Here is a 21,000-nt window from a genome sequence, read left to right on the forward strand (position 1 = left end):
AAAAATCTACTCATAAGAAGTTCTCATCCACGACAGTTACCTAGTGGGAAACATCTGGCATGGTATTCAGTTCAGCATCACTTGATGATAAAATCCAGTGTGTCAGGACTTCGAGGGCACACGCAGCCCTCCCTCTCCCAGCTCAGTCCCCACTTGAGCTTCCTCATCCTGCCCATGGCCCCAGACCTTTTGCCACTCCCCCTGGGATCATCAGCCCCTGCACCAGTGATACTACAGTAGGGTCAGTCTCCAGCTCCCCACAGGCCTGCCCTGCCCAACCATGGACCTCACTGAGTTGGGTCCACCTGCAGGCATAGGTTTCATATAGAACCTGTCTCATGTCTGCCAGATCCAGGCAGATGCTTTGGATATCTTCAAGTTTTTCACATAGTGTTAGAATCCTTAGGAAATGGAAATAACCAAAAGGATATTCAGGTAACAAAAAAACCAGACAATGAAAGTATATCTTAGGCTATGATAAATATGCCTGAATTCCACCTCCTGTACTTGTTAGATTTTCACTGAATATAATAGAAAAATAGTCACCTACATGTAAGTGATCTTAAACCCACTCATGAACTTGAGAAGGACAGTATTTAGTGACTAAACATTACTATCTGATATGGTATTTAGGCACAAAGTCTGTTTGCAGGCACAACACATTCTGGAGTAGTATTGGAGAGCTATTGAGGGAATAAAAACTGGACCAGTCATCTCCAACCTGCCTGTTTCTAAGTGGTGTGTGGGATAACTTTTTTCAGAATGTTCCCTACATGGAGACAAGAGTCATAGGAGCACCCCAGAGCAGAGGGAGGGACGAGCACCCCAGAGCAGAGGGAGGGACTGATCCCATTTGCAAATGCTGTGTGGATCTGATCAGCATTCCAGGCTTGAGTGTATTTTCTTTAGGAGAAGAGACAGGCCCTCTCTCAGATAATCTGCCTAAGCCATTTAAACCTATGAAGAAAGTGGAAAGAACAAAAAACCAGCATGCCTCCATTCAGTCACAAATAAATTTTACAGACTTGCATAACCTCCCCTATGCAGAGAGGCTGGGGGAGCTGGGCTTGTTCAGCCTGGAGAAGAGAAGGCTGCGGGGGGACCTCATTGCAGCCTTCCAGTACCTGAAGGAAACATACAAACAGGAGGGGAATCAACTTTTTAAAAGGCTAGACACTGGCAGGACAAGGGGGAATGGATTAAAACTAAAGGAAAGAAGGTTTAGATTAGATATTAGGGGGACGTTTTTTACAGAGAGAGTGGTGAGGTGCTGGAACAGGCTGCCCAGAGAGGTGGTGGTTGCCCCGTCCCTGGAGGTGTTCAAGGCCAGGTTGGATGAGGCCCTGGGCAACCTTGTGTAGATCCAGGCCTGGAGGTTGGTGTCGCTGCCTGTGGCAGGGGGGTTGGAGATCTATGATCCTTGGGGTCCCTTCCAACCCATGCCATTCTATGATTCTATTATAACTTAACTTACCTTCTTCAAAAGTGCATAACATGAGTTAGCCTATAAGACTGATTCATAAAATTTAGTTGAAGTGACACATTGCTCATTCCTCCCAATTATGCATTTAGCTTCAAAGAGTACATCAGATCACCAGGATTTTTTGCTATACACGTCTGAATCTCTGATTTGATTTCATTTTTAAATAGAGAGGATAGCCTGGAATCTGAGCATGCAAACAAGCCTCTGGGCCTGCCACTCAGAATGGACTAGTACCTGCAAATTTTGCAAGGAAAGCTTACAAAACAGTCACCTACTTTAGCAAATCTCATGACAGTATCATCTGAATGCAAAGTTACTAAATTCACAGAAATGATTCACTAGTTAATGTTAATAGTGACAAAAAGGGGCAAACTCCTGCAAGCATATAGGTGCCATTTAAAAAAAAAAAAGCTGAGGACAACATTTTAAAAATTGATATATACTCATTGTTTACATATAATTGATAATAACTCACTGCCTTTACTCTAGACAAAACTGTAATTGTAAACAGCTAAGTAAAATGGTCATACTTAGCTAAGAGAATTGATTCCCATAGGAATGTATAAAAAAAAGAAAAGTTGAAAATGAGAAAGGTATGTTCATAAGTAGTATATTAAATGTTCATTTGTCTTTTTAGGACCTTAATTTATGTGAAGTCCATGGGGTACCCTGCACAGACAGTTTACTCTGACAAACCAAAAAATAAGAATGTTTGAATCTGATGCGAGTTCCTGTAACAGAGACACTTTGCAAAATGTTTAGCTTGTAGTTTTGAGACTGAGAGAATGGCTGTTACTGCATTATCCATCTAGCAACTACTGCAGCTCATGGCAGAAACTGGTCATTTTAATTACTTAGATTAGTAAATGTTAATTATTTTTTCCACATTGAAAGTTGTAAATGAATTAAAAAAGAGTATAATTTAAAAGGCCTCACAGTTCACATAGCAGTCTTATAACATGAAGCATCATATTCTTGAAATGCTATTTTAGTATTGGAAAATGAAACTGTTACGGAATTGTCATTCAAGTAAACCTGAAATCTCAGCATCTGGCTTAGTAGCATGGAAGACTGAGATGGGAACCACAGTCATGACACTGAGTACTGCTTGTAAAGGAATAATAAAAGAAAATGTTCCAAGTGTTTTTGTAGGCATAACACTTAGAATCCTACTATCTACTTTCCAGAATTTACTCTTTCAGAATGTCCTTCACTTAATATTCCTCTTGGATGTCCTAAGTTCTGCAACCTTTTGCTAAATCATGTAATATGAGAATATTTTATATTGACAATGTTTGAATAAAGGAGAAATGAAGGAACAGATTGTAGAGAAGAAAGATCTTGCCAATAATTTCTACCAGTATTTAATTCTGATTTATGAGATCTTCATATGCCCTGCAGTATCCAAAATCTCTGATCTGGGTTCCATAGGGAGATGGGGTTGTTTAGTCTTGAGGATGCTGAGGGAAGACCTTATCACTACCTACAACTACATGAAAGGAGATTGTAGAGAGGTGGGCGATGGTCTCTTCAGCCAGGTGACAGGAGTTAGGACATGGGGAAATGGCACAAAGCTGTGCCAGGGCACAGGGTCAGATTAGATGTTAGGAAAACAATTATCACTGAGAGAGCTGTTGGGATGTGGAACAGGCTGCTCAGGGAGGTGGTTGAGTCACTGTCCCTAGGTCTGTTTAAAAGACAGGTAAATGAGGTATGTAGAGATACAGTTTAGCATAGGACAGGAATGGTTGGACTCGGTGATCTTAAAGGTCTTTTCCAGCTGTGTGGTCCTGTGATTCTGTGAAAATGTCAGACTTTCACGGGTGTTTAAAAGAACTCAAGTAGTATAGCTCTCAATTAGGTAAAATTTCATTATTTACTAGGCCAGTAGTTTTACTGTGAAACTTACTTCTGTCTAGATTATACAAATTAGAAATTAAGACCATTGGTTTTGGATTTTTTGTCCTGTGGGGTGGGTTTTTTTCTTTCTCATGTGGGAAGGCTCAAGATTCTGCACAAACTACAACAGAAAAAAGCCAGGTCAAAGATAACTCTAGTCCTTGAAAAGTAAAGGCAATGAATGGACACTCGTGTTCACCTTCTTTGTGTTATTCATGATTCCACAGATTTCATCACCAGCCTCATCACCATCAGATGTCTTTCTTTTCTCCCTGTTTTTCACTTTTCCAGTTTAAAGATTATTAGTTCCAAGTTCCTTCAAATTTATCTTTGCTCCTCTTTGAACATTTCTTGATTTTATTGTCTTTTGTGTAATGGAAGGACAAGAGCTGTAGGAAGTATTAAAGAACCACATGCAACATGAATTCACGGTGGCGTTTTTTTTCTTTTTTATCTGTCAGCTTTCCTAGAAATTCCTAAAATTCAGTTGAATTTTTTATTACTACTGAACACTAGACTCATCTTTTCAGAGAGCTACACACTGTAACTTTTGGGATCTTACCCCCAAATAGCAGTAGTTAGCTCAGAGTCCATAACTATATAAAGATATTTATTCATTTATGTATTTATATGTGTGTATATATATATAGCTTTCATCACTTTAAAAATATCTAAACTGTATTCAGTGCTAATACATGAATTCAACCAGGCTGTTACATGCAACCAAGTTTAGCAAATATGCAAATGTTCTGAATTAGAAATAAGTTGCTCAGTGGCATCCTTTTTCCATAAAGGCAAAAAAGGACACTGACCTTGTCTCATGTACAGACGTGTCTCTGTACATGCTGTATGTACTATCTAGAACATAAAAAAAAAAGAAAAGAAGATAAAAACTGAAAAAAACTCCCTCACTAAACCCCAGAAAATTTAACATACAAAACCAGAAGAGTCTGAGAACTGCAGGAACACTTTCACCATGGAATTGATTCATATCTCTTTCATTATTCAGTTAATTATATTGAAAAAATAAAATGTTTTCTTAAAATTGAATCATAATCAAGTATAAGATGACTTCCTATTTTTTCAGTATCAAGTCACAGGTAATTTTAATCTTAGAAATACATGAATAGCATTCAATGTCAGCTAAGCTTCCCCCACCCTTCTAGTTTTGCCTAATTAATTCTGGGTGACATGACAAAGCAATTTCCCCAAGGGCTATCTGATGTAACTTTTTTATCAGCATAATTCCATTGTACAGTGCAACTCATCTTCAGAGCGAAAATAAGGTAATTCTAGGTTGTGATCCCAAGTCTATTGAAAGCACTGATCCACTCCAGGGAAGGGAGAAAATACAAATTAAAATTCTTAGCTGGTATAAATCTGGAAATCTATACAGAGATATCTGTACTGACATTAATGGACCATGATGACTCTTACCAGCTAAAGAGCTAAGTTTCTTTTCCATAATGGTTCTTAGCTTGAAATGCAGATAATCAGTGTGAAATGCTATTTTAAACTCAAGTATTTATACAAACAGCAGTCCAAATTCAAATTATCTATACTATATAATTAGTCTTAAAAGCATATAGTAAGGGAATTCCCCCTAAACAGTATTTCTCAGTTTATTCTTGAAGATCTTGCCAAGTTCTTCAAGGGTTTTGTCCTTCAGGCCTCTAAATCTTTTGGTATTCTGCTCTGATTTCAATTTCAATCATTCTGATGTAAATTAAGAATAATTGTATCAAGCCACTGAAGCTACAGGACCACTGTACAATTCTAAATAATAGTTCATTGCATATCTGGAGTTATCTGTATGATTTAAGGATGATATTTCATATATATTAATGAAGAGATTAACCAAAAGTGGTATTATGAAGTATTTCAAAGTATATATTCATATTTTTTCAGTGAGATAGGTGTAAATCCCATGATTTGATGTCTAGAGAATATGGGCCTGGCTGAATGAGGGGAGGGTTGCCAATGATGTCTTTGAATGCAATGATGAATGGTGCGTCCTTATAAGTTAGGTGCCATGAGGAAGAAAAGAATGAAGGCAGGTAGAATGTGGTGCTGCTTTTGGTCTGAATCACTTTTGGTCTGAAGATCCACTGAACTAGAAACTGAACCAGTTTTTTTAAGTGTTTGATATGTGAGCTGTAATTCCTAATCAGTTTTTCTGTGCTAACATGACTTTGTACTCATGATGATAATTCCCTGGTTGTCTCAGTGGAGACTTGAGTTGTTTAAATGTTTTTAGAGTGTTTAGAAACTGAGCCTGGCCAGCTTAGCTGTCAGTCAGCTTGTGACAGAATGGTTACTGTGCTTGTTTTCAAAAAGAAATTGGTCCTTCTGTGGAATACTTTAGATGGTAACAGATAAACTATTAGTCAATACAGACCAAAGCTGATTGCCTCTGTGTGTTAAATATTTAAAAATGCCTACTGGCTAGATCTACATGGGGACTGGCATGAGATTTAGGAATCTAACTGTCTCTATGTGTTTTCCTGATCCAAAATGGCTAACTCCTGCATCCCCGCCCCCTTTAGTTGCTGACTGACTCTGAAAATGTTTATTGATACAGAACAGAGAGATCATTAATATGAGAATCTCAGTGTGCCAGAAACATTTTACTTCTAGTACAGCAGAATAGGTATGCCTCTAGTGTAATATCTACAGCCTGCTCCTTTGCATATCTCGTCTGCCAAGCCAGACCTGTCCTGTGTTCTCTAATGCTAATAAGGGATAACTTAATTCCAGATGCTAGTAAAACAGGCCTTTGATGAAAGAGAGACACTGAAAAGACAGTAATGGGAACAACTACAGGGGCATCAAACACAGCTTTTTTTGCATTCAGATCTACGATTTGTTCTGGGCCACCGGTCTGATTGGTGCAAAATGTGCCATCGCTAAAGGAATACTTGGATTTAAATTGCAGATCCTGGAGTCCAGTTTCCTGTTTGGGGTTATGGTTGGTTGAATCTACTTTACCAGGTAGAGCACCCTGTTACATCATAAGATACTCTGTTATAAATCTATTGTGATTCATATAGGCAAGGTTATTTTACTTTACATAAAGTATTTTCATGAAGTAATGAAAGCATGATTTCCAGGTTCAAATCCTTACTTTTATGGTAGATTATATATTTCATCAAAGATCACTATATACCTGTGCTTGTGTGTGTACATAATTGAAAATACAAGAATAGATGACTATGGACTTCTAGCTGCTCCTGTAATATTTCTGAAGAAGTAAATCACCTTTTAGAAGAAAGCATTGACATATCAACTGCAGTCTTGCTTTTAAAGCTGTGAATTCTGAATATAGACAGAGCATACTGCATATTCTTAAACCCAAGTCTTAAACCCAAGTTTTAAGTATATTCTTAAACCCAAGTTCTCTATTCTGGTTCACTGTCTAAAAGTTAGCTGGTCATTCCAGTCAACCTTTCCCTGCAAAAGAGAAAAAAATGTCATCTTTAAGAGATGATTCATTTCCTCATAAGACAAAAAGCTGAGACCGGACTGGTGAATTAGCCTCTGAATGTGTCTATTTATCTCTAGTGATTATAATGATTGGATAGCTCCTGCATAAGGCAGATGAATTCCATCCCTACTGTCCCATCTAAGTGAGTCTTGCAGTATTCAAGGTCTTATCTTAACCAATGAACTCTTTCTATGCATTGGATACAAAGCCTTAATGTTTAGCCTGGATGTATCAAAATAAACTACACTAGAAAACTAGTTGTCTAAAAATAAGACATGTAATAATATATCCAAAGAAATCTTAAAAAAGGGGATAACTTAATTCCAAAGAAAGTAGGCAGGAAGTTTCTGCAGAGAGATAAAAAGCTATTGGAAAGGCATTTTTGTTTGTTGAGTCTGGTCATGAAGTCCACTGAAGATTTAAAGAGGTAGAAAAGGGAATTACAGAGCTCAGTCTGATTTTACGCAATTAGCACTCTTATCCCCAAACTAGACTATATTTGTAATGAAAAAATACTGTAAAACACGATATCTTTTTGGAGTACTCTGGATTTATTTCTGGAGCAGGTCTGAAAAGTTTAAGCTATAGGCAGCTTTTATGTGAGGTTTTTAACTCAGTTATAAAATTGTACCTGGTCTATAGCTGAGTTTTTGTAGAAAGCATGCTCTGTTAAAAATAACTTTATAATAACTGTTTACATTTGCAGCAGTAAAGGCTTGCTTTGGTTCTCAGAATGAGAGCTGCTTTTGATATGTTTGATGCAGGGAAGGGTAGAGATGAGCGTAGTTGTTACTTCACCCAAAACCAGTTTTTACTAGTTGAAGGAGGGGCACAAGCAAAGATATTCTGTATGGGAGAGGGCATACAACATGAAATAGGGCAAAAACAGTCCCTTGCTTTCTCCATAAACACAGAAATACAGTTTCTGGACTATTTCCCTTCACCTTCCCTACATTCAAACTACTGTGACTGGAAATAATGGCCAAAGGGTTTTTTTTAAGATGGCTTTATGTACTGAGTCTAGCTGTGATGTAGTTAACTTTCATTGGAGCAGCCAGTGTAGTGCTGTTTTGGATTTCTGACTGAAGCAGAGCTGTGACACATCAGTGCTTTGGCTATTGCTGAACAGGTAGGATCCTGTCCCTCTCCTATTGAAGGTGTGGGGGGACTGAGCAGGTGGCTGTGTGGGTGCTCTAGCTGCTGGAGGTGCTCAACCTACCACATCATGGGAAAGTTTCCAGCAGGTACATACTACTGTGGAATTAGCTGAAGTAGAATACATTCAAATAGTTCAAGCAATGTATGTTGTCTCTTTGTATCAAATGGGAGAAATAGAACATGAGTCATCTAACCTATTCCAGATTTCTATACCAATATGAGATGAATCACACTCTTAAAGTGTGTTTCTTACTATTTAGTTAGGTGAATTTCATACTTCATATTAGTAAATGATGACTGGTCTCAGTGAAGTTTCAGCTAAGCAAGGATTACTTAAATATAAGAAATTTATCATGGCAAGAAGAACAAAGCAGGAACTGCGGGATGACTTGGTTTAGCTTGGAGAACTGGAAATCTGACTACATTATTACACACCAGAAGAAGGTTTTATTTTCAGAATACATATTTAGTAATGATCAGTAAGCCCACATATTTCTTAATTTCCTGCTATATGACAGCCATACCAATTCCTGAAGAAGTTATAGTATCCCCCTGTGAGTGGGATATAAAAAGTATTGGGTTTGCGTGGCAAGATTTTGGTAGCAGGGGCCTACATGGGTGGCTTCTCTGAGAAGCTGTTAGAAGCTTCCCCCATGTCTGACAGAGCCAATGCCAGCTGGCTCCAAGATGGACCTGCGACTGTCAAAGGCTGATTGTGCCTCTGGGATAACAGAGTTAAGAAGGGAAAAAACGGACCAGGAGCACTTGCAGCCACAGAGTGGAGTGAGAATATGTGAGAGGAATAACCGCAGGCAGCAAGGTAGTGAAGGCGGCAGAGGAGGTTGTCCAGGTGCTGGGGCAGATATTCCCCTGCAACCCGTGGAGAAGACCATGGCAACCCGTGGAGGTTACTGGTGGAGCAGAGATCCACCTTCAGCCCACAGAGGGCCCCATGCTAGAACAGGTGGATGCCCACCTGAAAAAGGATGTGACCCTATGGGATGCCTGCATTGGTTCAGGGTCCTGTCAGACCATGTGGATCACTGGAGAGAGGAGTCCACACAGGAGTAGGTTTTCTGACAGGACTTGTCACCCTGTGGAAGGGACCAATGCTGGAGCAGTTGGTGAAGAACTGCAACCTGTGGGAAGGATGCATGTTGGGGAAGTGAGTGGAGGATTCTCTCCCATGGGAGGGACCTCATGCTGGAGGAAGGGAACGGTGTGAGGAGTCCTCCCCCTGAGGAGAGGAGCATCAGAGAGAATGTGAGGTGAACTAACTGCAACCCCCATTCCTTGACTCCCCTTGTGCCACTGCAAGGGAGGAGGGAGAGAAATCAGGAGTAAAGCTGAGCTTGAGAAGAAGGGAGGGGTGGAGTTTTTAAAGTTCAATTTTATTTCTCATTATCCTACTCTGACTAGATTTTTAAGAAATATATTTTTTTTCCCCAAGTTGAGACTGTTTTGCTGTTACAGTAATTGGTGAGTGTTCTCTCTCAGTCCTTATCATGACCCACAAGCCTTTTGTTCTTTTCTGTCCCCTGTCATGCTGAGGAGGGGAGTGATAAAGCAGCTTTGGGGGGCACCTGGCGTCCAGCCAGGTCAACCCAACATATAAACTTAAATTAAAAAATATTGAGAATGAATTAATGGTCTCATTATTATCAGGTATTGCATTCACAAAAGTAGAATGGGAAAAAGCATGAATTTAGAAGCAGATTTCCCTGGAGAATGGAAGCTTTGAATGACATAAAATGAAACAGATTTCAATTAAAGGAATTGTAAGAAGTAGGAATTGTTGTCTAATGGAGCACAACAGAATATTCAGCAAATAAACTTCCTGCACAGTTATGGGACACTGTTTTAGTAACATACATTTCAGCAGTTCTGGGAAAAAGGTGTCAAGAAGGCTACAAGAGAAAAGAAAATAAAAGGGATTAGACGAAGAATAGTGTATTTGGCAGATGTTTTAAAGCATAATCCATTGAATATCATCTTGGTATGTAGGAATTAATTACAATTGTGTTCTGTTTAATTCTTTAAATGTTTGATGTTTCATGGTGAGCCACAACATCTGTAATATATTAATGATGAAATCAGTGATTCTAATTAAAAGTTAATTTAAGTTCATTAAGATTGTACTTTTTAAAATATGTCTATAATTATTTTAATAAGATGATACAGGGGAAAATCTATTTCAGTACCTTGGCTATATTCAAACTGAAATGAAGTCAACAGCTGCAGGCTTAGCATGAAATATATAGTTCGGTATGCTAATTAAATTATAATTGCTATTGCTAAACAAAAGGTTAATTATAGAGCAGGAGAATAATGTTGTGGAAAAGTACACCAAGGCTCTGTAAACAGATCTGTACTTAAATATTGCAAATATAAGGAGCAGGTAGATGAAATGTCAGAGAGTCATACAGAAATTAAAGCACATTTTAAAATAATCCTATTTGCTGTGTCTGGAAGCAATAAAATTCCATGCCATTGGAGAATTCATCTATTTTCAGCAGAAGTAATACATAGCAGACAACTTTTTTCATCTGAGCCATTCTGGCCAGCTTCATAGGCAATGTTCTATGCTCTTTGCCTTCTAAATGCAATTGAATGGTCCTTACTTTCCTCCTGAATTCCCTCATCAATCCTACATAATAACATCTGCCAATGCACTCTTCCGTTGCAACATTCTCATATGAAGTCAGTGGTGCAATAAACGGACTGCACTTCTTGACTTCTGAGTACTTAGCCATAAGAATAATAGAATTACTTCACTGTTTCACACCAAATGTTTAGGTTGTCTAGATCTCCAGCACAGACCAGCAACAGATGCTTAAGGAAGCGTAAAACAATACAGTCTTTACTGTGAAATGCTAATTCATCAGAGTTCTGCACTCTTTTTTAGGATACTACCTTAACAATGGAATATGGAAAAAGAGTGAGAGTTCTGGTTTATTTTCTATTGTCCATGAAAATTTGTAATGTTGCTGGTTTTAGTTTTTTTTTTTTCTTCCCCAGTGAGCTAAATTCTGCTGAACTGCTTTTTACTGCAGTGGAAGCTGTCCATCTGTATCTTCAAGTTGATTTTATCCTATTGATTTTTCTTGACATTTTGTGTAAGGCTACAAGAAAAAAAACCCAATAAATATAAACTTAAATGTGAGAAAACTTGTGAATTTATTGTCAGGGTGAAGCTTAGAAGTATTCAAAGCAATTTTCCATGTTAGTAATTATTTTTAAGAGAGGTGCTCTTTGAATGCTATTTGACTAGCTGCTTTTATTTTGGGGAAATGGAAGCCATGGAAACCCTGTTTTAAGATGCCTGATAAAGAAGTTGTCTTAGAGAAAGCTACAATATTCTAGCAATAACTGTCAGTTACAATGAAATACTTACAAGATGATTACTGAAAAGTATACTTGCTTTTGAAAGCATCAGTAAGTTCAAATCAATGAGGTTAGGGCTGTTTTTTTTAAAATAATAAATAAGCTTAAACTCATCAGCATCTTTTAAATACAGAGATATGAAGTATCTTGGGAATACTTGGTGTTATTTATGGCTCCACAGTACTGTGAGTCTTATTTTCTATTCCTTAAAATTTTCTTCCATGTTGATTAATAATTTGCAAATATATACACTTAAATCAGAATATATAATGTCCATGAGATTCTTAATGAAAGGAGTTGTGTAACAATGTATCAGTTCTGTTTAATTTTCCCTCAAACAATTTGCAGTAGTGAGTTTCTTTTCTTCTTCCTGTATACACTGAGGCCACAGAGAAGAGTACTAATCAAGTTACATGAAACAGTATCGTTTTTTTTCTGTTAATTTTCCTATTTTGCTGCTATTTCCGCTTGTTCTGGATGACAGTAGTATCCCTGCAGAGATGAAAACAAGGAAAAGAAATCCATGGAAATTAATCTGGGTATTGGAGTGAAGCCTAAGTCTGAAGAAAAATCTTGTATAGCCATTAGAGAGGAAAGAAATGGAAGAAAACAGACGAGAAACAGGGAGAAATAAATTTACAGAGAAGGAAGGCAAAGTTGGAAAAGATATGGGTGTAGAACACCACCAAGAGTTCACATCCTTTTACCCCTTGTGGTTTTCAGTGTCCTATGACATTTTCATTTATGTAGTTTTGGTGGTCTGTATTAACTTCTCCCCCAGTATTCTGTAAACTTCTGAAATCCAAGGGATTATTATAGAATAGAATCATAGAATCTCCTGAATTGGAAGGGACCCATAAGGATCATCAAATCCAACACCTGGCTCCACACAGGGCCAGCCAGGTCAGAGCGTGGGACTGACTGCGTCATCCAGTCATTTCTTGAACTCAGTCAAGCTTGGTGCTGTGACTGCTTCCTTGGGGAGCCTGTTCCAGAGCTTGACCTTCCTCTCAGCAAAGAACCTCTTCTTAATATCCAACCTAAACGTCCTCTGTCACAGCTAGAGAACAAGATTTCAAAAGAAAGGATTTCTTACTGTCACTTGAACAATCTTACTGTACTGCTTCTATATCTCTTTGTCCTTATTCTTACAACCTTACATATTCTGGGGTGCATTAGGAAGAACATGGCCAGCAGGTTGAGGAAGATTGTCCTCCCCCTACACTCTGCCCTGATGAGTTAACATGTGGAGTACTGTCTCCATTTCTGGGATACCCAGTTCAAGAAACAGAGGGAACTGCTGGAGAGAGTCCAGTGAACGGCTACAAGGATGATTACAGGATTGGAACATCTCTCACGTGAGGAAAGGCAGAGATAGCAGGGTCTGTTCGACCTGGAGAAGACTGAGAGGGGATCTCATTGATACTTACAAACATCTAAAGGACGGCTATGAGGAGGATGGGGCCAGACTCTTTGCAGTGGTGTCCAGCAGCAGGACAAGGGGCTGTGGGCACAAAGTAAAACACAGAAAGTTCCATCTCAATATAAGGAAATACTTGTTCACTGTGAAGGTGACAGAGCACTGGCATAGGTTGTCCAAAGAGGTTGTGGAGTCTCTTTCTCAGGGGACATTGTAAACTTGCCTGGACACTATCCTGTGCAACCATCTCTAGGTGATCCTGCTTTAGGAAGGGGTTGACTAGACAACCTCCAGAGCTCCCTTCCAATGCCTAACATTTTGTGATTCTGTGATTCTGTAAAATCCCTCAAGGAGTTGAGGATTTCTAATTATGCACAGATATATTCCTCACCACTCACTAATTTCTACTGATTTTGATGATATTTTTTTTTTTTTTTACTTAGATAATGTCATCACCACTTTGCCATTTGTCTTCAATATTTATGAACTTCAAATTTAATAAACTGAATTTGAACATTTGAATTTAAAAATGGTTATTTGCTGTTACTGGGAAGTTTTGCTATTTGTTATTACTGAAAGTTATAGGAGAAGCTAAGAAAGAGCCTAACATACTATTTCATGCCATGGATCCACTATCTATGCCATGGATCTTAGTTGCATGTGGAGTTTATACTGTTTTCCTGTGCATGATTTGAAAACCGGTGTATTTACTCTGATTGAAACCATACTGTGGTCACACGCTAATTAAGAATGTTTTTTCTGCATTCAATCAAAATGGAATGAAAATAAAACTTTCTATATGACAAGTGTCTGCTTGTACAGTTCTTGCAGCTATTTTGATAAGACTATCCACAATAGGACTGTTTATTCCTCTATACTTATACCAGTCATGCCTGATACCCACATATTTTTCTCAACTGCCTTTAAAATTTTTCTAGTTTTCTCCATTGATTTCCGTTCGATTTTTTCCAAAGATTTCAAACTCATTAAACATGTTTCACAACATCCCTTTGAGATACATAAAGACTATGTAGAAATAATGTAGTTGATTACTGAAATTCAGCCTACGGTAATGCGATATCTGCAGCTCACTAAATCAGGTGTGCAAGGTAAGTGTTTAACAAGTGAGGGAAGGAACTGAAAAACAGTTGCATCGAATAGAATGCCCAGAGGGTTTTTAGGTATATAGGTTGTAATTTAGTGAATTAGAATTCAGTTAACACAACACTGTTACCATAAAAAATGTTACAGAATCTATGACAGTCAACTGATAAAATATTCATTGACTGAATTTAAGCTGCCTGCCCCAAACTTAAGTGAATCCTGCCAGGTGTAATTAGCAATGTTCCTATGGCACTTTTAACAAGATTTCATTGTGCCAACAGATGTAATCATGTGTCTAGTGCCATTTCTCTCATCCTTACTTATCTGCTTGACCAGAAAGACTTTGAACTCGCTTAGATCAGGTACTATACCTGCCAGTGTTCTGTGGACGTTTTGGATACTTTCAACATATGAAATTAATCTAGATGTCTATATTTATGCAACATTAAAGTTTTCAGATCGATTTCAGATTATAGATGCCCAAGTGGGATTCATCTCCAGATTAGGAAACCAAATTAAGGATTGTACATGAGCATTTATATCTGTGTTACATGTCTAAGGTCTCATAGTCATTGGAAGTCAATTTACTTGTCGAACCATAGGCATCTAATACCCTTTGATTTGCCCCAGGATACCCTCCTAGCTGTTCTCTAAGCATATATTCATAGGTCTTTTGTTAATTCCATGTTGTGTCTGCCAGCCATATGTATGTGTCTTTCATTCCCCATAGAATATGAACAGACACTAAATGTCCATGTGACACACAGACATGGAAGAAATAAGTATCTAGTCAACCTATCAAATGAAATCTAAAGATGTATTTAACTGGTGATATAGGTGTACCCAAGTTTAGATGTCTATAATCTGGAGCTAAGTTGTACCCAAAAAGTCTGAAGGAATTAAATTTACTAATATCAACAATTTTGCTTTTGTACCTCATCTGGAAGAGTGCATATCTTCTGTCCTGCTCATTACTCATTTTAAGCTTTTTTTATATTTTGTGAAAGCCATTGTTGCCCAGTTCAATATAATAATACTAACAGAAGGGAGTATTTGTTCAGTTTCATTTAGTAGTAAATTAAGTGGATTTCCTAAGGGGAAAAAAGGAACTTGCATATGACTTGAGGCAACTGTAAGTACTAGAAAATGACTGGTTCAGTGCGACCCACCCATTTGCTGTACGGGGGTAACACAGTCTAGAAGAGATTCATCATATCTGTACTATACAGCATTTTGTCCTGGATCTTGTTTGGGCCCTGTATTGTGCCCTTCCAGCCTTAGGTCATAATTCCTAATGTATACATGTGTGCTTATGATTTTTCTCTGTTAAAAGTGCTTGAAATAATGGAAAATTATCTTTTGGTCTATGAGAATTGTGTTCTTATAATATGGAAGTATGCATTACATTTACATAAGTGGGGCATGGAGGATCACAGAATCATAGAATCACAGAATTGTAGGGGTTGGAAAGGTCCAACCCCCCTGCCAAAGCAGCTTCCTTAGGACAGGTTCCTTAGGACAGGATAGGTGTGAATGTTTCAGGATACAAAAGCTCCTGTAATGTTATAGGATGCTGTCAGGTGAAGTGACACAGATCTGCTGTAGTTTATTTCCATATCCATTCTTATTCTTGATAATGGTCTCTGGAGTCCACTCTCCTTTGAAATGTACTTTGACACTAGAAGGAACTGTTTAGGTCACTCTGGAAGAGATGGTGGTAGTGAGCCTATCGCTAGCATAGAAAACTGTGGGAGGAAGACCCAAGGAATTAGAATTTTGAATTAATGAGAGAATGAAGTTATTTGACAGCATATACATTGACTGAAGTGTATACATTGACTGAAGTGTATCTTTGTTTAATGAATAGGAATGTTTAAAAAAAAAATTCCAGAGTTGGGGTGATAAGAAGAAATATGGGTTACAAAACCACACATATACTTTCAATTAACTTATTGAGTTAATACTACCCCACATGAAATACAGTTTTTTTCAGTTTTTCTAGACAAAAAAAGGTTAGAATGAAGACTGAAACTTTCACTATACAGTTCTGTTTGGCAACAGAGTGGAATATAATTCTCCTTGGTCTTCCTGAGCCACTACATCTCATATAGTTTATTAGGCAGATGATTTAAAAGACTAGAGATGAGAAACATTAAGGGCATGATAAAAATCTTAAATCAAATAACTGGGAAAACCTCAGTGGGACTTTACTTCTTTCTTGCTGAAGTGTCTATTTGTGCAATAAAATGAAGAATAAATATTGAAATCACCATTGGTTTCAAGGACTCAGTGATTAAAAAAATCAAAAACTTATCTTGCCCACTCTCAAAGTCCCAGCAGAACCAGACAGTACTGATCTCTGTGGCACACTGCTAGCTGCAGATGTCCAACTAGACTCTGTGTCACTTACTGCAATGCTCTGGGCCCTTCCACTCAGCCAGTTCTGCCTCACTCATCTAATCTGTACTTCCTAGGTTTGGCTATGAGGATCTTATGGGACACCGTGTCAAAAGCCTTGATGAAGTCAAGGTAGAAAACACTGCTTTCATCTATCCAGCCAGTCATGCCATCATAAAAGGCTATCAGATTGGTCAGGCATAATTTCCCTTAGTGTATCCATGCTCATCATGCCCAGCGACCTTCTTTTCCTCCACACACTTATTGATGACCCCCAGAATGAGCTGCTCCATCACCATTCCAGGGATGGAGGTGAGGCTGACTGGCCTATAGTTTCCCTGGTCCTTTTTGACCTTTTCAAAGACTGGAGTGACATTGACTTTCCTTCAGTCCTTAGGCACATCTTCTGTTCTCCATGGCCTTTCAAAGATGATGGTTAGTGCGTAGTAATAACATCTGCCAGGTCCCTCAGTACTTGTGGGTGCACCCCATCAGTGCCCATGGATTTATGTACGAGTTTGCCTAATGTTCTATAACCCAGTCTAACTCTTTGACCTAGGGAAAGTCTGACTTTCTCTCCTGTCTCCAGGGAGACCAAAGCAAAGAAGACATTCAGGATGTCTGGCTTCTCTGTATCATCTGTCACCAGGGCAGCCACTGTGAACACCCAAAATACTAGCATCATTCATAGTAACAGACTGTGTAGCTTGTGTTTATGTGGCAAAGTTTTGATATGGGGTGAGGGGGGTATGGGGGATGTGCCTCTGTGCAAAGATGCTAGAAGCTTCCCCCATATCCAATACAGCTAATGTTAGCCAGCTCCAAGACAGACCCGCTGCTGGCCAATGCTGAGCCCATCAGTCATGATGGTATCACCATCCCATCATGATGGGATGACATAGTTGAGAAGGGGAAAAAAACCCCACAACTACAGCAGACAGAAGAGAGGAGTGAGAATATGTGAAAGGAAGAACTTTGCAGACACCAAGGTCAGTGAAGAAGGAGGGGAAGGAGGTGTTCCAGGAGGAGCAGAGATTCCCCTGCAGGCCAGGGAGAAGACCATGGTGGGGCAGGCTGTTGCTCTGCAGCCCATGGATTCATATTTAAATGAACAGAACTGTTGTAGTTTCATGTGGCTGGCATCTGGTGGAGAAGGGGGGGGAGAGCTGCATGAAATGGAGACTCTTTCATTTTAAAACAATATAGCAAAAAATAGAAAAGTCTGTGTGTCACAGGGAAAAATATAGTGGGTATGTAAAGGCTAACTTATTTTTTTGTTTTTTTCTTTTGCATTTACTAATTGCTTCCAGCCAGGAGATAAAATTTTTTTGGGAAAAAAAAATATTTTTCCCAAAATATAGTAAATTTTAGCTCCTGAAGAAGAAAAAAAAGACATAGAATCTTGAAAGTAACTAATCTATAATAAAAAACAAAGAAGTTTGCAGAAAGAAAAGTGAGATAAAATACTCAGAAAAAGAGAAAAATAATGCATACAAAAAGAGGATCATCTAGAATGCTTTAGAAAAATGTGTGAAAAGGGCAGAATAGCCCTCCTGAGAAAAAGTCAAAGATAGCACTAAGATCATCTATACATGTGTATTGCTTAAGACACTAGGCAAGATGTCTTGTACAATATTGTCAATAATCAAAACTGGACAGGCAAGCGGTAAGAAATAATACTTTTATGAACTAAGCTTAAAACCTGGATAACATCTAAGGCCACAGTTGTTTTTGGAGTATGGTAAAAGTAGAATCAATCAGAAAGTACTGTTTTAGTGATGATAGTGGCTGATTTGATTGTTGCTTCCCTCATCATTCCATACCAAAGGAAAGAGAATAAGAAAACCATAAAAAACAGATTTTGACACTTTAGGGACCCAGAGAATAGCTGCATCACTAAGACATCAGCTGATTACGGCTCCTGATAACTTTAACAATTTGTGTCCTGATACTGGTCACACAGTGAAATGTACTGAAGGTAGGTAGTGGGTTTCCACACATGATCATTTGAAGGATTGAGGTTATCAGAATTTTACTCCTGTGTTACTCACAGATAATAACCCCAGTGTTACAACCCTAGTACTGCCATCTTTGTCAAAATGATCTTTGGAACCAGATTTATTAATATCTCCTGTAAAAGTCCTATATCATATTTTCACTATTTCATGCAGGAAGAAATAATGCACTTCTAGATTCATACTTGTGTTTCTATTATAGCAGATCCTAATTCCCCATCATTCCTCTGTTGTCATTGTTCAAAGTTTGAGAGGAAAGATGGAAGCATTATGCTTACCAAATCTGACTTTATAAAGATGGGATTTAACATAAAAATTGACCTACAATTTCTAAGATCCAAACTAAGAATGATGATCACACCTGCAAGATATAAAATTGTGTTTTGGATTGCAAATATTGTCAATAAGTACTTCAAAAAGACTTCCCATTCAGGCACTCCACATTACATATAAATGTGACAACAGATAATATTGGAAAAGAAACACTAGGAAGGTGTTATTACTGTCTCCAGTTCTGCTGAATGTATTCTGGCTGCACTTGTGGAAGTACTGAAATACATGTGGATTCACAAAAGAACAGTAAGAAATTCTGGACACAAGAAAACCTGCTTCATATAGAGAAGCAGTAAAACAACTGTTTGATTTATACAAATGAGGATAAAAATGTAATTTGATGAGAAATACTTGTGAAATATCTGAAGTTGACAGCAAGTTAACCATGAGCCAGCAGTGTGCCCAGGCAGCCAGGAGGGCCAGCTGTGTCCTGGGGTGCATCAAGCAGAGGAGATTTTCCTGCTCTACACTGTGCTGGTGTGGCCTCACCTTGGGTACTGTGTGCAGTTTTGGGTGCCACAGTACAAGAGGGACATAAAAATATTGGAGAGTATCCAGAGGAGGACAACGAGGATGGTGGAGGGTCTGGAGGTGAAGAATTATGAGGAGAGGCTGAAGTCTCTTGATTGGTTCAGCCTGGAGAAAAGGAGGCTGAGAGGAGACCTCATCATGGTCTATGGCTTCCTGATGAGAGGGAATGAAGGGGAAGGTGCAGATCTCCTCTCTTTGATGACCAGTGATAGAACCTGAGGGAATGGTATGAAGCTGCGACAGGGGAGGTTTAGGCTGGATATTAGGAAGATGTTCTTTACTGAGAAGGTGGTCAGGCACTGGAACAGACTCCCACAGGGAAGCAGTTACAGCACTGAGGTTGACTGAGTTCAAGAAGTGTCTGGATGATGTACTCAGTCCCATGCTCTGGCTTGGCTGGCCCCATGTGAAGCCAGGATTTGGACTTGGTGATCCTTATGGGTCCCTTCCAACACAGGAGATTCTGTGATTCTAAGTCAACGAGGGAAAGACAATCTATGGTGTTACGTATATATTTTAACCAGCAAATTTGATGTATATTTGTTAACAGGCTGAAAGCTAAAATGGTCATAGAAACATTGAATCACCTTGGTTGGAAGAGACACTTAAGATCATCGAGTCCAACCACAGCCTAACCCTGTCTAGTCCAGCTCTAGATCATGTCTTCAAGCACTTCATCTACATGCCTTTTAAATACCTCCAGGGATGGTGATTCCACCACTTCCCTGGGCAGCCTGTTCCAATGCTTGACAACCCTTTCAGTAAAGAAATTCTTCCTGATGTCTACCTGAATCTCTCCAGCTGCAATTTTAAGCCATTTCATTCTATTGTTTGTCACCTGAGAGAAAAGACCAACCTCCACATCTTTGCAACTGCCTTGCAGGTAGTTGTAGAGAGCGATTAGGTTTTCCCTCAGCTTCCTTTTCTCAAGACTGAAAAGCCCCAGCTCCCTCAGCCATTCCTCACAGGACTTGTGCTCCAAACACTTCACCAGCTTCATCGCCCAATGATGGACACGCTCCAGCATCCTGCCTGTAGTGAGAAGCCCAAAACGACACAGTATTTGAGAGGTGTCTTCACCAGAGCTGAATACAACAGAACTATCACTTCACTGCTCCTGATGGTTACACTATTCCTGATACAGGCTAGGATGCTGTTGGCCTTCTTGGCCGCCTGGGCACACTGCTGGCACATGATCAGCCAGCTGTCCACTAACACTCCCAGGTCCTTCTCCTTCAGGGAGCTCTCCAGCCACTCTGCCCCAAGCCTGTGGCATTGCCTGGGGTTATTGTGAACAAAGTGCAGGACCTGCCACTTGGCCTTGTTGAAACCCATAAAGCTGGCCTCCGCTCATTGATCCAGCCTGTCCAGATCCCTTTGCAGAGCCTTCCTGCCTTCCAGCAGGTCAACACTCCCACACAATTTGGTGTCATCTGCAAATTTAGTGAGAGTGCACTCAATCCCCTCATCCAGATCATTAACGAAGATGTTAAACAGGGCCAGCCCCAGCACTGAGCCCTGGGGAACACCACTTGTGACCTGCTGCCAGCTGAATTTAGCTCCATTCACCACAGCCCTCTGGGCCCAAACGTCCAGCCAGTTTTTAATCCAACAAAGAGTATACCCATCTAATCTATGGGTGGCTAGTTTCTCTAGGAGGATGCTGTGGGAGACAATGCTGAAGGCTTTACCGAAGTCCAGGTGACAACATCTACAGCCTTCCCTCATCTACTGAGCATAGGGACTGTCATAGTCCCAGTCACCTGGTCATAACTTTCTTCATTGAATGACC

This window comes from Gallinula chloropus (assembly GCF_964237585.1).
Source record: "Gallinula chloropus genome assembly, chromosome: 1".
Classification (NCBI taxonomy): Eukaryota; Metazoa; Chordata; class Aves; order Gruiformes; family Rallidae; genus Gallinula; species Gallinula chloropus.